A 15,211-nucleotide genomic window follows, 5' to 3' on the forward strand; every position below is an offset into this window, starting at 1 on the left:
CCTGCCCACAGCTTGAACTCTCTGGCTGAATTGCATGCCCTGGCGCGTGGCTGGGCTTCGGACTGTCCTGAGCCCAGCCCAGGTGCCAGGGCTCCCTGAAAACGGATGCCTACACCTACACGGGTGGCTTCAAGCCACACCACAAGAGTTGGCCTGTTGTCCAGCCCCGTGACTATTCCTCATCTCTCTAAGCTGTCCAGGATTGTGGTGTGCCACGACCTGCAGAGGAACGTGTGTGTGCAGGGCAGAACCTGAGCTGCTGGATGCGGTGTGTGCTCGCAGCCTGTTCTTGGGTAGCTCAGCACAGACACTGATGCCATGTTGTTAGGTGTGAGACGAGGGTTGTGAAGAGCCCTCCCTGAGTAAAGCCCCTGGAACCAATGTTCTCATGCCAACACTGTGCCCACTGTGCCACTGCTTGCTTGTGCTGCCAGGAATCCGCCAGGATGTGGGCAACAGGGGCAGGAAAGAGAGCTACACTATCACATAGTGTCTTTCAGCAGGGCCATGTGGGCCAATGGCACCTGTGGGTCTGGGGTCCAAGCGGCCAAGAGGTCCCAAGCCAAGCCAAGTGGGCGGGGCTTGTCTCACCCAGCACGCAGCCTGCCTGGACACCCTCAGCTGCAGCATGGGGACCACACCCCACCCGGGACCAGTGCACTCAGAAGCGGCTCATGCTGCTCTTCACACCCACCCGCCCACCTCTGCCTGTCCCACAGATGATGTCACCACCGGAAGCCCCCGTCCCTTCCACTCTCCTGCACTCCAGGGCGACTTTCCAGACCACAGAGCCCATGAAATGCTGCTGCTGCCCACCCTGTTGCCAAAAAGACATCTCTGGGACTTGCCATGGTAAGCCAATCCACCTGTTCCCTGGAGGTGGGAGGGCACATCTTGTGCCGCCTGCTCTGCTGCTGTTCCTTGCACTGGGTCAATGATGAGATCCCATACTGAAGAAAGGTGATGACTTAAAAAAAGTCATGCTCAATAGGATTACGCTGAGGCCCAGCACAGTCCCAGTGCGACCAGAGGACCCTGGGGACCTCAGATGTCTTCTCGGGAGAAAGCCATGCACACTGGGGACATGGAGGCCCCCAAACAGGCCAAGACTCAGTCCCCAGTCTTGAGCAGTTGCTCGGGCAATGTGAAGCTAGGCTTGTTCCTGCTGGGCCTGCTGTGTGTTCCCCGAGGTGCAGGAACAAGGATACACTGCCGGCTCCCCCTTGAGCTTCTCTCGTGCCCTTGTGTCTTCCAGTGAGACGAGCTGCCCCAGGGGACCATGGCACCGCAGGTGGCAGGTGAGTGTGCCGTGGGTTCAAGAAGTCTCTGGACAGAATGTGTGGGTCACACGAATCGAGGCAGGGCAGTGCAGTGGAGCCTCAGAGGCACAGGAATGCAGCCTGGGCAGGGCTCCCATGCAGAAGATGGGACCCTTTGTTCTCGGAGGCTCTGAAGCTTCGCCTCACACCCTGGTCAGCTGCAGGAGCCAGGCTCCTTATGGAAATGCTCAAGAAGTGGCACTCGACAGGTGTGCATGCAGTGGCCAAGGGCTTGCCTTTCAGTGTTGGTGCAAGGGTGCAGATGTGGCCGACGATGCATCCGAGAAAAGCTGTGCATCAGGTTGGGTTGGAGGTGTGTGTCATGGATCACACACACAGTGGCACAGAGGCAGCACTAGTGAGGCAGCTGGCTGTGCAGGTCCCAGCTCCACTTGCCTCCCAGGGATGCGCCAGCTTGTGGCCGGCCCAGGACATCACTCTGTTAGGTCACCTCAGCCAGGACAGACAGCTGCAGGCAGTGCCATTTGGGACCCTGCCCACAGCTTGAACTCTCTGGCTGAATTGCATGCCCTGGCGCGTGGCTGGGCTTCGGGCTGTCCTGAGCCCAGCCCAGGTGCCAGGGCTCCCTGAAAACGGATGCCTACACCTACACGGGTGGCTTCAAGCCACACCACAAGAGTTGGCCTGTTGTCCAGCCCCGTGACTATTCCTCATCTCTCTAAGCTGTCCAGGATTGTGGTGTGCCACGACCTGCAGAGGAACGTGTGTGTGCAGGGCAGAACCTGAGCTGCTGGATGCGGTGTGTGCTCGCAGCCTGTTCTTGGGTAGCTCAGCACAGACACTGATGCCATGTTGTTAGGTGTGAGACGAGGGTTGTGAAGAGCCCTCCCTGAGTAAAGCCCCTGGAACCAATGTTCTCATGCCAACACTGTGCCCACTGTGCCACTGCTTGCTTGTGCTGCCAGGAATCCGCCAGGATGTGGGCAACAGGGGCAGGAAAGAGAGCTACACTATCACATAGTGTCTTTCAGCAGGGCCATGTGGGCCAATGGCACCTGTGGGTCTGGGGTCCAAGCGGCCAAGAGGTCCCAAGCCAAGCCAAGTGGGCGGGGCTTGTCTCACCCAGCACGCAGCCTGCCTGGACACCCTCAGCTGCAGCATGGGGACCACAACCCCCCGGGACCAGTGCACTCAGAAGCGGCTCATGCTGCTCTTCACACCCACCCGCCCACCTCTGCCTGTCCCACAGATGATGTCACCACCGGAAGCCCCCGTCCCTTCCACTCTCCTGCACTCCAGGGCGACTTTCCAGACCACAGAGCCCATGAAATGCTGCTGCTGCCCACCCTGTTGCCAAAAAGACATCTCTGGGACTTGCCATGGTAAGCCAATCCACCTGTTCCCTGGAGGTGGGAGGGCACATCTTGTGCCGCCTGCTCTGCTGCTGTTCCTTGCACTGGGTCAATGATGAGATCCCATACTGAAGAAAGGTGATGACTTAAAAAAAAGTCATGCTCAATAGGATTACGCTGAGGCCCAGCACAGTCCCAGTGCGACCAGAGGACCCTGGGGACCTCAGATGTCTTCTCGGGAGAAAGCCATGCACACTGGGGACATGGAGGCCCCCAAACAGGCCAAGACTCAGTCCCCAGTCTTGAGCAGTTGCTCGGGCAATGTGAAGCTAGGCTTGTTCCTGCTGGGCTTGCTGTGTGTTCCCCGAGGTGCAGGAACAAGGATACACTGCCGGCTCCCCCTTGAGCTTCTCTCGTGCCCTTGTGTCTTCCAGTGAGACGAGCTGCCCCAGGGGACCATGGCACCGCAGGTGGCAGGTGAGTGTGCCGTGGGTTCAAGAAGTCTCTGGACAGAATGTGTGGGTCACACGAATCGAGGCAGGGCAGTGCAGTGGAGCCTCAGAGGCACAGGAAGGCAGCCTGGGCAGGGCTCCCATGCAGAAGATGGGACCCTTTGTTCTCGGAGGCTCTGAAGCTTCGCCTCACACCCTGGTCAGCTGCAGGAGCCAGGCTCCTTATGGAAATGCTCAAGAAGTGGCACTCGACAGGTGTGCATGCAGTGGCCAAGGGCTTGCCTTTCAGTGTTGGTGCAAGGGTGCAGATGTGGCCGACGATGCATCCGAGAAAAGCTGTGCATCAGGTTGGGTTGGAGGTGTGTGTCATGGATCACACACACAGTGGCACAGAGGCAGCACTAGTGAGGCAGCTGGCTGTGCAGGTCCCAGCTCCACTTGCCTCCCAGGGATGCGCCAGCTTGTGGCCGGCCCAGGACATCACTCTGTTAGGTCACCTCAGCCAGGACAGACAGCTGCAGGCAGTGCCATTTGGGACCCTGCCCACAGCTTGAACTCTCTGGCTGAATTGCATGCCCTGGCGCGTGGCTGGGCTTCGGACTGTCCTGAGCCCAGCCCAGGTGCCAGGGCTCCCTGAAAACGGATGCCTACACCTACACGGGTGGCTTCAAGCCACACCACAAGAGTTGGCCTGTTGTCCAGCCCCGTGACTATTCCTCATCTCTCTAAGCTGTCCAGGATTGTGGTGTGCCACGACCTGCAGAGGAACGTGTGTGTGCAGGGCAGAACCTGAGCTGCTGGATGCGGTGTGTGCTCGCAGCCTGTTCTTGGGTAGCTCAGCACAGACACTGATGCCATGTTGTTAGGTGTGAGACGAGGGTTGTGAAGAGCCCTCCCTGAGTAAAGCCCCTGGAACCAATGTTCTCATGCCAACACTGTGCCCACTGTGCCACTGCTTGCTTGTGCTGCCAGGAATCCGCCAGGATGTGGGCAACAGGGGCAGGAAAGAGAGCTACACTATCACATAGTGTCTTTCAGCAGGGCCATGTGGGCCAATGGCACCTGTGGGTCTGGGGTCCAAGCGGCCAAGAGGTCCCAAGCCAAGCCAAGTGGGCGGGGCTTGTCTCACCCAGCACGCAGCCTGCCTGGACACCCTCAGCTGCAGCATGGGGACCACAACCCCCCGGGACCAGTGCACTCAGAAGCGGCTCATGCTGCTCTTCACACCCACCCGCCCACCTCTGCCTGTCCCACAGATGATGTCACCACCGGAAGCCCCCGTCCCTTCCACTCTCCTGCACTCCAGGGCGACTTTCCAGACCACAGAGCCCATGAAATGCTGCTGCTGCCCACCCTGTTGCCAAAAAGACATCTCTGGGACTTGCCATGGTAAGCCAATCCACCTGTTCCCTGGAGGTGGGAGGGCACATCTTGTGCCGCCTGCTCTGCTGCTGTTCCTTGCACTGGGTCAATGATGAGATCCCATACTGAAGAAAGGTGATGACTTAAAAAAAAGTCATGCTCAATAGGATTACGCTGAGGCCCAGCACAGTCCCAGTGCGACCAGAGGACCCTGGGGACCTCAGATGTCTTCTCGGGAGAAAGCCAAGCACACTGGGGACATGGAGGCCCCCAAACAGGCCAAGACTCAGTCCCCAGTCTTGAGCAGTTGCTCGGGCAATGTGAAGCTAGGCTTGTTCCTGCTGGGCTTGCTGTGTGTTCCCCGAGGTGCAGGAGCAAGGATACACTGCCGGCTCCCCCTTGAGCTTCTCTCGTGCCCTTGTGTCTTCCAGTGAGACGAGCTGCCCCAGGGGACCATGGCACCGCAGGTGGCAGGTGAGTGTGCCGTGGGTTCAAGAAGTCTCTGGACAGAATGTGTGGGTCACACGAATCGAGGCAGGGCAGTGCAGTGGAGCCTCAGAGGCACAGGAATGCAGCCTGGGCAGGGCTCCCATGCAGAAGATGGGACCCTTTGTTCTCGGAGGCTCTGAAGCTTCGCCTCACACCCTGGTCAGCTGCAGGAGCCAGGCTCCTTATGGAAATGCTCAAGAAGTGGCACTCGACAGGTGTGCATGCAGTGGCCAAGGGCTTGCCTTTCAGTGTTGGTGCAAGGGTGCAGATGTGGCCGACGATGCATCCGAGAAAAGCTGTGCATCAGGTTGGGTTGGAGGTGTGTGTCATGGATCACACACACAGTGGCACAGAGGCAGCACTAGTGAGGCAGCTGGCTGTGCAGGTCCCAGCTCCACTTGCCTCCCAGGGATGCGCCAGCTTGTGGCCGGCCCAGGACATCACTCTGTTAGGTCACCTCAGCCAGGACAGACAGCTGCAGGCAGTGCCATTTGGGACCCTGCCCACAGCTTGAACTCTCTGGCTGAATTGCATGCCCTGGCGCGTGGCTGGGCTTCGGACTGTCCTGAGCCCAGCCCAGGTGCCAGGGCTCCCTGAAAACGGATGCCTACACCTACACGGGTGGCTTCAAGCCACACCACAAGAGTTGGCCTGTTGTCCAGCCCCGTGACTATTCCTCATCTCTCTAAGCTGTCCAGGATTGTGGTGTGCCACGACCTGCAGAGGAACGTGTGTGTGCAGGGCAGAACCTGAGCTGCTGGATGCGGTGTGTGCTCGCAGCCTGTTCTTGGGTAGCTCAGCACAGACACTGATGCCATGTTGTTAGGTGTGAGACGAGGGTTGTGAAGAGCCCTCCCTGAGTAAAGCCCCTGGAACCAATGTTCTCATGCCAACACTGTGCCCACTGTGCCACTGCTTGCTTGTGCTGCCAGGAATCCGCCAGGATGTGGGCAACAGGGGCAGGAAAGAGAGCTACACTATCACATAGTGTCTTTCAGCAGGGCCATGTGGGCCAATGGCACCTGTGGGTCTGGGGTCCAAGTGGCCAAGAGGTCCCAAGCCAAGCCAAGTGGGCGGGGCTTGTCTCACCCAGCACGCAGCCTGCCTGGACACCCTCAGCTGCAGCATGGGGACAACCCCCCCCGGGGCCAGTGCACTCAGAAGCGGCTCATGCTGCTCTTCACACCCACCCGCCCACCTCTGCCTGTCCCACAGATGATGTCACCACCGGAAGCCCCCGTCCCTTCTACTCTCCTGCACTCCAGGGCGACTTTCCAGACCACAGAGCCCATGAAATGCTGCTGCTGCCCACCCTGTTGCCAAAAAGACATCTCTGGGACTTGCCATGGTAAGCCAATCCACCTGTTCCCTGGAGGTGGGAGGGCACATCTTGTGCCGCCTGCTCTGCTGCTGTTCCTTGCACTGGGTCAATGATGAGATCCCATACTGAAGAAAGGTGATGACTTAAAAAAAAGTCATGCTCAATAGGATTACGCTGAGGCCCAGCACAGTCCCAGTGCGACCAGAGGACCCTGGGGACCTCAGATGTCTTCTCGGGAGAAAGCCATGCACACTGGGGACATGGAGGCCCCCAAACAGGCCAAGACTCAGTCCCCAGTCTCGAGCAGTTGCTCGGGCAATGTGAAGCTAGGCTTGTTCCTGCTGGGCTTGCTGTGTGTTCCCCGAGGTGCAGGAACAAGGATACACTGCCGGCTCCCCCTTGAGCTTCTCTCGTGCCCTTGTGTCTTCCAGTGAGACGAGCTGCCCCAGGGGACCATGGCACCGCAGGTGGCAGGTGAGTGTGCCGTGGGTTCAAGAAGTCTCTGGACAGAATGTGTGGGTCACACGAATCGAGGCAGGGCAGTGCAGTGGAGCCTCAGAGGCACAGGAAGGCAGCCTGGGCAGGGCTCCCATGCAGAAGATGGGACCCTTTGTTCTCGGAGGCTCTGAAGCTTCGCCTCACACCCTGGTCAGCTGCAGGAGCCAGGCTCCTTATGGAAATGCTCAAGAAGTGGCACTCGACAGGTGTGCATGCAGTGGCCAAGGGCTTGCCTTTCAGTGTTGGTGCAAGGGTGCAGATGTGGCCGACGATGCATCCGAGAAAAGCTGTGCATCAGGTTGGGTTGGAGGTGTGTGTCATGGATCACACACACAGTGGCACAGAGGCAGCACTAGTGAGGCAGCTGGCTGTGCAGGTCCCAGCTCCACTTGCCTCCCAGGGATGCGCCAGCTTGTGGCCGGCCCAGGACATCACTCTGTTAGGTCACCTCAGCCAGGACAGACAGCTGCAGGCAGTGCCATTTGGGACCCTGCCCACAGCTTGAACTCTCTGGCTGAATTGCATGCCCTGGCGCGTGGCTGGGCTTCGGGCTGTCCTGAGCCCAGCCCAGGTGCCAGGGCTCCCTGAAAACGGATGCCTACACCTACACGGGTGGCTTCAAGCCACACCACAAGAGTTGGCCTGTTGTCCAGCCCCGTGACTATTCCTCATCTCTCTAAGCTGTCCAGGATTGTGGTGTGCCACGACCTGCAGAGGAACGTGTGTGTGCAGGGCAGAACCTGAGCTGCTGGATGCGGTGTGTGCTCGCAGCCTGTTCTTGGGTAGCTCAGCACAGACACTGATGCCATGTTGTTAGGTGTGAGACGAGGGTTGTGAAGAGCCCTCCCTGAGTAAAGCCCCTGGAACCAATGTTCTCATGCCAACACTGTGCCCACTGTGCCACTGCTTGCTTGTGCTGCCAGGAATCCGCCAGGATGTGGGCAACAGGGGCAGGAAAGAGAGCTACACTATCACATAGTGTCTTTCAGCAGGGCCATGTGGGCCAATGGCACCTGTGGGTCTGGGGTCCAAGCGGCCAAGAGGTCCCAAGCCAAGCCAAGTGGGCGGGGCTTGTCTCACCCAGCACGCAGCCTGCCTGGACACCCTCAGCTGCAGCATGGGGACCACAACCCCCCGGGACCAGTGCACTCAGAAGCGGCTCATGCTGCTCTTCACACCCACCCGCCCACCTCTGCCTGTCCCACAGATGATGTCACCACCGGAAGCCCCCGTCCCTTCCACTCTCCTGCACTCCAGGGCGACTTTCCAGACCACAGAGCCCATGAAATGCTGCTGCTGCCCACCCTGTTGCCAAAAAGACATCTCTGGGACTTGCCATGGTAAGCCAATCCACCTGTTCCCTGGAGGTGGGAGGGCACATCTTGTGCCGCCTGCTCTGCTGCTGTTCCTTGCACTGGGTCAATGATGAGATCCCATACTGAAGAAAGGTGATGACTTAAAAAAAAGTCATGCTCAATAGGATTACGCTGAGGCCCAGCACAGTCCCAGTGCGACCAGAGGACCCTGGGGACCTCAGATGTCTTCTCGGGAGAAAGCCATGCACACTGGGGACATGGAGGCCCCCAAACAGGCCAAGACTCAGTCCCCAGTCTCGAGCAGTTGCTCGGGCAATGTGAAGCTAGGCTTGTTCCTGCTGGGCTTGCTGTGTGTTCCCCGAGGTGCAGGAACAAGGATACACTGCCGGCTCCCCCTTGAGCTTCTCTCGTGCCCTTGTGTCTTCCAGTGAGACGAGCTGCCCCAGGGGACCATGGCACCGCAGGTGGCAGGTGAGTGTGCCGTGGGTTCAAGAAGTCTCTGGACAGAATGTGTGGGTCACACGAATCGAGGCAGGGCAGTGCAGTGGAGCCTCAGAGGCACAGGAAGGCAGCCTGGGCAGGGCTCCCATGCAGAAGATGGGACCCTTTGTTCTCGGAGGCTCTGAAGCTTCGCCTCACACCCTGGTCAGCTGCAGGAGCCAGGCTCCTTATGGAAATGCTCAAGAAGTGGCACTCGACAGGTGTGCATGCAGTGGCCAAGGGCTTGCCTTTCAGTGTTGGTGCAAGGGTGCAGATGTGGCCGACGATGCATCCGAGAAAAGCTGTGCATCAGGTTGGGTTGGAGGTGTGTGTCATGGATCACACACACAGTGGCACAGAGGCAGCACTAGTGAGGCAGCTGGCTGTGCAGGTCCCAGCTCCACTTGCCTCCCAGGGATGCGCCAGCTTGTGGCCGGCCCAGGACATCACTCTGTTAGGTCACCTCAGCCAGGACAGACAGCTGCAGGCAGTGCCATTTGGGACCCTGCCCACAGCTTGAACTCTCTGGCTGAATTGCATGCCCTGGCGCGTGGCTGGGCTTCGGGCTGTCCTGAGCCCAGCCCAGGTGCCAGGGCTCCCTGAAAACGGATGCCTACACCTACACGGGTGGCTTCAAGCCACACCACAAGAGTTGGCCTGTTGTCCAGCCCCGTGACTATTCCTCATCTCTCTAAGCTGTCCAGGATTGTGGTGTGCCACGACCTGCAGAGGAACGTGTGTGTGCAGGGCAGAACCTGAGCTGCTGGATGCGGTGTGTGCTCGCAGCCTGTTCTTGGGTAGCTCAGCACAGACACTGATGCCATGTTGTTAGGTGTGAGACGAGGGTTGTGAAGAGCCCTCCCTGAGTAAAGCCCCTGGAACCAATGTTCTCATGCCAACACTGTGCCCACTGTGCCACTGCTTGCTTGTGCTGCCAGGAATCCGCCAGGATGTGGGCAACAGGGGCAGGAAAGAGAGCTACACTATCACATAGTGTCTTTCAGCAGGGCCATGTGGGCCAATGGCACCTGTGGGTCTGGGGTCCAAGCGGCCAAGAGGTCCCAAGCCAAGCCAAGTGGGCGGGGCTTGTCTCACCCAGCACGCAGCCTGCCTGGACACCCTCAGCTGCAGCATGGGGACCACACCCCACCCGGGCCAGTGCACTCAGAAGCGGCTCATGCTGCTCTTCACACCCACCCGCCCACCTCTGCCTGTCCCACAGATGATGTCACCACCGGAAGCCCCCGTCCCTTCCACTCTCCTGCACTCCAGGGCGACTTTCCAGACCACAGAGCCCATGAAATGCTGCTGCTGCCCACCCTGTTGCCAAAAAGACATCTCTGGGACTTGCCATGGTAAGCCAATCCACCTGTTCCCTGGAGGTGGGAGGGCACATCTTGTGCCGCCTGCTCTGCTGCTGTTCCTTGCACTGGGTCAATGATGAGATCCCATACTGAAGAAAGGTGATGACTTAAAAAAAAGTCATGCTCAATAGGATTACGCTGAGGCCCAGCACAGTCCCAGTGCGACCAGAGGACCCTGGGGACCTCACATGTCTTCTCGGGAGAAAGCCATGCACACTGGGGACATGGAGGCCCCCAAACAGGCCAAGACTCAGTCCCCAGTCTCGAGCAGTTGCTCGGGCAATGTGAAGCTAGGCTTGTTCCTGCTGGGCTTGCTGTGTGTTCCCCGAGGTGCAGGAACAAGGATACACTGCCGGCTCCCCCTTGAGCTTCTCTCGTGCCCTTGTGTCTTCCAGTGAGACGAGCTGCCCCAGGGGACCATGGCACCGCAGGTGGCAGGTGAGTGTGCCGTGGGTTCAAGAAGTCTCTGGACAGAATGTGTGGGTCACACGAATCGAGGCAGGGCAGTGCAGTGGAGCCTCAGAGGCACAGGAAGGCAGCCTGGGCAGGGCTCCCATGCAGAAGATGGGACCCTTTGTTCTCGGAGGCTCTGAAGCTTCGCCTCACACCCTGGTCAGCTGCAGGAGCCAGGCTCCTTATGGAAATGCTCAAGAAGTGGCACTCGACAGGTGTGCATGCAGTGGCCAAGGGCTTGCCTTTCAGTGTTGGTGCAAGGGTGCAGATGTGGCCGACGATGCATCCGAGAAAAGCTGTGCATCAGGTTGGGTTGGAGGTGTGTGTCATGGATCACACACACAGTGGCACAGAGGCAGCACTAGTGAGGCAGCTGGCTGTGCAGGTCCCAGCTCCACTTGCCTCCCAGGGATGCGCCAGCTTGTGGCCGGCCCAGGACATCACTCTGTTAGGTCACCTCAGCCAGGACAGACAGCTGCAGGCAGTGCCATTTGGGACCCTGCCCACAGCTTGAACTCTCTGGCTGAATTGCATGCCCTGGCGCGTGGCTGGGCTTCGGGCTGTCCTGAGCCCAGCCCAGGTGCCAGGGCTCCCTGAAAACGGATGCCTACACCTACACGGGTGGCTTCAAGCCACACCACAAGAGTTGGCCTGTTGTCCAGCCCCGTGACTATTCCTCATCTCTCTAAGCTGTCCAGGATTGTGGTGTGCCACGACCTGCAGAGGAACGTGTGTGTGCAGGGCAGAACCTGAGCTGCTGGATGCGGTGTGTGCTCGCAGCCTGTTCTTGGGTAGCTCAGCACAGACACTGATGCCATGTTGTTAGGTGTGAGACGAGGGTTGTGAAGAGCCCTCCCTGAGTAAAGCCCCTGGAACCAATGTTCTCATGCCAACACTGTGCCCACTGTGCCACTGCTTGCTTGTGCTGCCAGGAATCCGCCAGGATGTGGGCAACAGGGGCAGGAAAGAGAGCTACACTATCACATAGTGTCTTTCAGCAGGGCCATGTGGGCCAATGGCACCTGTGGGTCTGGGGTCCAAGCGGCCAAGAGGTCCCAAGCCAAGCCAAGTGGGCGGGGCTTGTCTCACCCAGCACGCAGCCTGCCTGGACACCCTCAGCTGCAGCATGGGGACCACACCCCCCCCGGGCCAGTGCACTCAGAAGCGGCTCATGCTGCTCTTCACACCCACCCGCCCACCTCTGCCTGTCCCACAGATGATGTCACCACCGGAAGCCCCCGTCCCTTCCACTCTCCTGCACTCCAGGGCGACTTTCCAGACCACAGAGCCCATGAAATGCTGCTGCTGCCCACCCTGTTGCCAAAAAGACATCTCTGGGACTTGCCATGGTAAGCCAATCCACCTGTTCCCTGGAGGTGGGAGGGCACATCTTGTGCCGCCTGCTCTGCTGCTGTTCCTTGCACTGGGTCAATGATGAGATCCCATACTGAAGAAAGGTGATGACTTAAAAAAAAGTCATGCTCAATAGGATTACGCTGAGGCCCAGCACAGTCCCAGTGCGACCAGAGGACCCTGGGGACCTCACATGTCTTCTCGGGAGAAAGCCATGCACACTGGGGACATGGAGGCCCCCAAACAGGCCAAGACTCAGTCCCCAGTCTCGAGCAGTTGCTCGGGCAATGTGAAGCTAGGCTTGTTCCTGCTGGGCTTGCTGTGTGTTCCCCGAGGTGCAGGAACAAGGATACACTGCCGGCTCCCCCTTGAGCTTCTCTCGTGCCCTTGTGTCTTCCAGTGAGACGAGCTGCCCCAGGGGACCATGGCACCGCAGGTGGCAGGTGAGTGTGCCGTGGGTTCAAGAAGTCTCTGGACAGAATGTGTGGGTCACACGAATCGAGGCAGGGCAGTGCAGTGGAGCCTCAGAGGCACAGGAAGGCAGCCTGGGCAGGGCTCCCATGCAGAAGATGGGACCCTTTGTTCTCGGAGGCTCTGAAGCTTCGCCTCACACCCTGGTCAGCTGCAGGAGCCAGGCTCCTTATGGAAATGCTCAAGAAGTGGCACTCGACAGGTGTGCATGCAGTGGCCAAGGGCTTGCCTTTCAGTGTTGGTGCAAGGGTGCAGATGTGGCCGACGATGCATCCGAGAAAAGCTGTGCATCAGGTTGGGTTGGAGGTGTGTGTCATGGATCACACACACAGTGGCACAGAGGCAGCACTAGTGAGGCAGCTGGCTGTGCAGGTCCCAGCTCCACTTGCCTCCCAGGGATGCGCCAGCTTGTGGCCGGCCCAGGACATCACTCTGTTAGGTCACCTCAGCCAGGACAGACAGCTGCAGGCAGTGCCATTTGGGACCCTGCCCACAGCTTGAACTCTCTGGCTGAATTGCATGCCCTGGCGCGTGGCTGGGCTTCGGGCTGTCCTGAGCCCAGCCCAGGTGCCAGGGCTCCCTGAAAACGGATGCCTACACCTACACGGGTGGCTTCAAGCCACACCACAAGAGTTGGCCTGTTGTCCAGCCCCGTGACTATTCCTCATCTCTCTAAGCTGTCCAGGATTGTGGTGTGCCACGACCTGCAGAGGAACGTGTGTGTGCAGGGCAGAACCTGAGCTGCTGGATGCGGTGTGTGCTCGCAGCCTGTTCTTGGGTAGCTCAGCACAGACACTGATGCCATGTTGTTAGGTGTGAGACGAGGGTTGTGAAGAGCCCTCCCTGAGTAAAGCCCCTGGAACCAATGTTCTCATGCCAACACTGTGCCCACTGTGCCACTGCTTGCTTGTGCTGCCAGGAATCCGCCAGGATGTGGGCAACAGGGGCAGGAAAGAGAGCTACACTATCACATAGTGTCTTTCAGCAGGGCCATGTGGGCCAATGGCACCTGTGGGTCTGGGGTCCAAGCGGCCAAGAGGTCCCAAGCCAAGCCAAGTGGGCGGGGCTTGTCTCACCCAGCACGCAGCCTGCCTGGACACCCTCAGCTGCAGCATGGGGACCACAACCCCCCCGGGACCAGTGCACTCAGAAGCGGCTCATGCTGCTCTTCACACCCACCCGCCCACCTCTGCCTGTCCCACAGATGATGTCACCACCGGAAGCCCCCGTCCCTTCCACTCTCCTGCACTCCAGGGCGACTTTCCAGACCACAGAGCCCATGAAATGCTGCTGCTGCCCACCCTGTTGCCAAAAAGACATCTCTGGGACTTGCCATGGTAAGCCAATCCACCTGTTCCCTGGAGGTGGGAGGGCACATCTTGTGCCGCCTGCTCTGCTGCTGTTCCTTGCACTGGGTCAATGATGAGATCCCATACTGAAGAAAGGTGATGACTTAAAAAAAAGTCATGCTCAATAGGATTACGCTGAGGCCCAGCACAGTCCCAGTGCGACCAGAGGACCCTGGGGACCTCAGATGTCTTCTCGGGAGAAAGCCATGCACACTGGGGACATGGAGGCCCCCAAACAGGCCAAGACTCAGTCCCCAGTCTCGAGCAGTTGCTCGGGCAATGTGAAGCTAGGCTTGTTCCTGCTGGGCTTGCTGTGTGTTCCCCGAGGTGCAGGAACAAGGATACACTGCCGGCTCCCCCTTGAGCTTCTCTCGTGCCCTTGTGTCTTCCAGTGAGACGAGCTGCCCCAGGGGACCATGGCACCGCAGGTGGCAGGTGAGTGTGCCGTGGGTTCAAGAAGTCTCTGGACAGAATGTGTGGGTCACACGAATCGAGGCAGGGCAGTGCAGTGGAGCCTCAGAGGCACAGGAAGGCAGCCTGGGCAGGGCTCCCATGCAGAAGATGGGACCCTTTGTTCTCGGAGGCTCTGAAGCTTCGCCTCACACCCTGGTCAGCTGCAGGAGCCAGGCTCCTTATGGAAATGCTCAAGAAGTGGCACTCGACAGGTGTGCATGCAGTGGCCAAGGGCTTGCCTTTCAGTGTTGGTGCAAGGGTGCAGATGTGGCCGACGATGCATCCGAGAAAAGCTGTGCATCAGGTTGGGTTGGAGGTGTGTGTCATGGATCACACACACAGTGGCACAGAGGCAGCACTAGTGAGGCAGCTGGCTGTGCAGGTCCCAGCTCCACTTGCCTCCCAGGGATGCGCCAGCTTGTGGCCGGCCCAGGACATCACTCTGTTAGGTCACCTCAGCCAGGACAGACAGCTGCAGGCAGTGCCATTTGGGACCCTGCCCACAGCTTGAACTCTCTGGCTGAATTGCATGCCCTGGCACGTGGCTGGGCTTCGGGCTGTCCTGAGCCCAGCCCAGGTGCCAGGGCTCCCTGAAAACGGATGCCTACACCTACACGGGTGGCTTCAAGCCACACCACAAGAGTTGGCCTGTTGTCCAGCCCCGTGACTATTCCTCATCTCTCTAAGCTGTCCAGGATTGTGGTGTGCCACGACCTGCAGAGGAACGTGTGTGTGCAGGGCAGAACCTGAGCTGCTGGATGCGGTGTGTGCTCGCAGCCTGTTCTTGGGTAGCTCAGCACAGACACTGATGCCATGTTGTTAGGTGTGAGACGAGGGTTGTGAAGAGCCCTCCCTGAGTAAAGCCCCTGGAACCAATGTTCTCATGCCAACACTGTGCCCACTGTGCCACTGCTTGCTTGTGCTGCCAGGAATCCGCCAGGATGTGGGCAACAGGGGCAGGAAAGAGAGCTACACTATCACATAGTGTCTTTCAGCAGGGCCATGTGGGCCAATGGCACCTGTGGGTCTGGGGTCCAAGCGGCCAAGAGGTCCCAAGCCAAGCCAAGTGGGCGGGGCTTGTCTCACCCAGCACGCAGCCTGCCTGGACACCCTCAGCTGCAGCATGGGGACCACAACCCCCCCGGGACCAGTGCACTCAGAAGCGGCTCATGCTGCTCTTCACACCCACCCGCCCACCTCTGCCTGTCCCACAGATGA

At 59.1% G+C, this 15,211-nt stretch overlaps 8 non-coding genes across 8 annotated transcripts; all 8 read left to right on the forward strand.

Moving 5' to 3' along the window:
* The first annotated feature begins 928 nt into the window (after window positions 1-928).
* Window positions 929-1,007, forward strand: LOC121149578. Its single transcript, XR_005882727.1, has one exon. It is a non-coding gene; the product is annotated as a small nucleolar RNA SNORD115 (small nucleolar RNA).
* Window positions 1,008-2,738: 1,731 nt separating this feature from the next.
* Window positions 2,739-2,818, forward strand: LOC121149580. Its single transcript, XR_005882729.1, has one exon. It is a non-coding gene; the product is annotated as a small nucleolar RNA SNORD115 (small nucleolar RNA).
* Window positions 2,819-4,549: 1,731 nt separating this feature from the next.
* Window positions 4,550-4,629, forward strand: LOC121149581. Its single transcript, XR_005882730.1, has one exon. It is a non-coding gene; the product is annotated as a small nucleolar RNA SNORD115 (small nucleolar RNA).
* Window positions 4,630-6,359: 1,730 nt separating this feature from the next.
* Window positions 6,360-6,439, forward strand: LOC121149582. The gene has a single exon (XR_005882731.1). It is a non-coding gene; the product is annotated as a small nucleolar RNA SNORD115 (small nucleolar RNA).
* A 1,731-nt stretch (window positions 6,440-8,170) lies between these two features.
* Window positions 8,171-8,250, forward strand: LOC121149583. The gene has a single exon (XR_005882732.1). It is a non-coding gene; the product is annotated as a small nucleolar RNA SNORD115 (small nucleolar RNA).
* Window positions 8,251-9,981: 1,731 nt separating this feature from the next.
* On the forward strand, window positions 9,982-10,061 carry LOC121149584. Its single transcript, XR_005882733.1, has one exon. It is a non-coding gene; the product is annotated as a small nucleolar RNA SNORD115 (small nucleolar RNA).
* Window positions 10,062-11,792: 1,731 nt separating this feature from the next.
* LOC121149585 lies at window positions 11,793-11,872 on the forward strand. The gene has a single exon (XR_005882734.1). It is a non-coding gene; the product is annotated as a small nucleolar RNA SNORD115 (small nucleolar RNA).
* Window positions 11,873-13,604: 1,732 nt separating this feature from the next.
* On the forward strand, window positions 13,605-13,684 carry LOC121149586. Its single transcript, XR_005882735.1, has one exon. It is a non-coding gene; the product is annotated as a small nucleolar RNA SNORD115 (small nucleolar RNA).
* Window positions 13,685-15,211: the final 1,527 nt, after the last annotated feature.

Source organism: Ochotona curzoniae, unplaced genomic scaffold, assembly GCF_017591425.1.
Source record: "Ochotona curzoniae isolate NIBS_2020 unplaced genomic scaffold, NIBS_Ocur_1.0 scaffold_4701, whole genome shotgun sequence".
NCBI lineage: Eukaryota > Metazoa > Chordata > Mammalia > Lagomorpha > Ochotonidae > Ochotona > Ochotona curzoniae.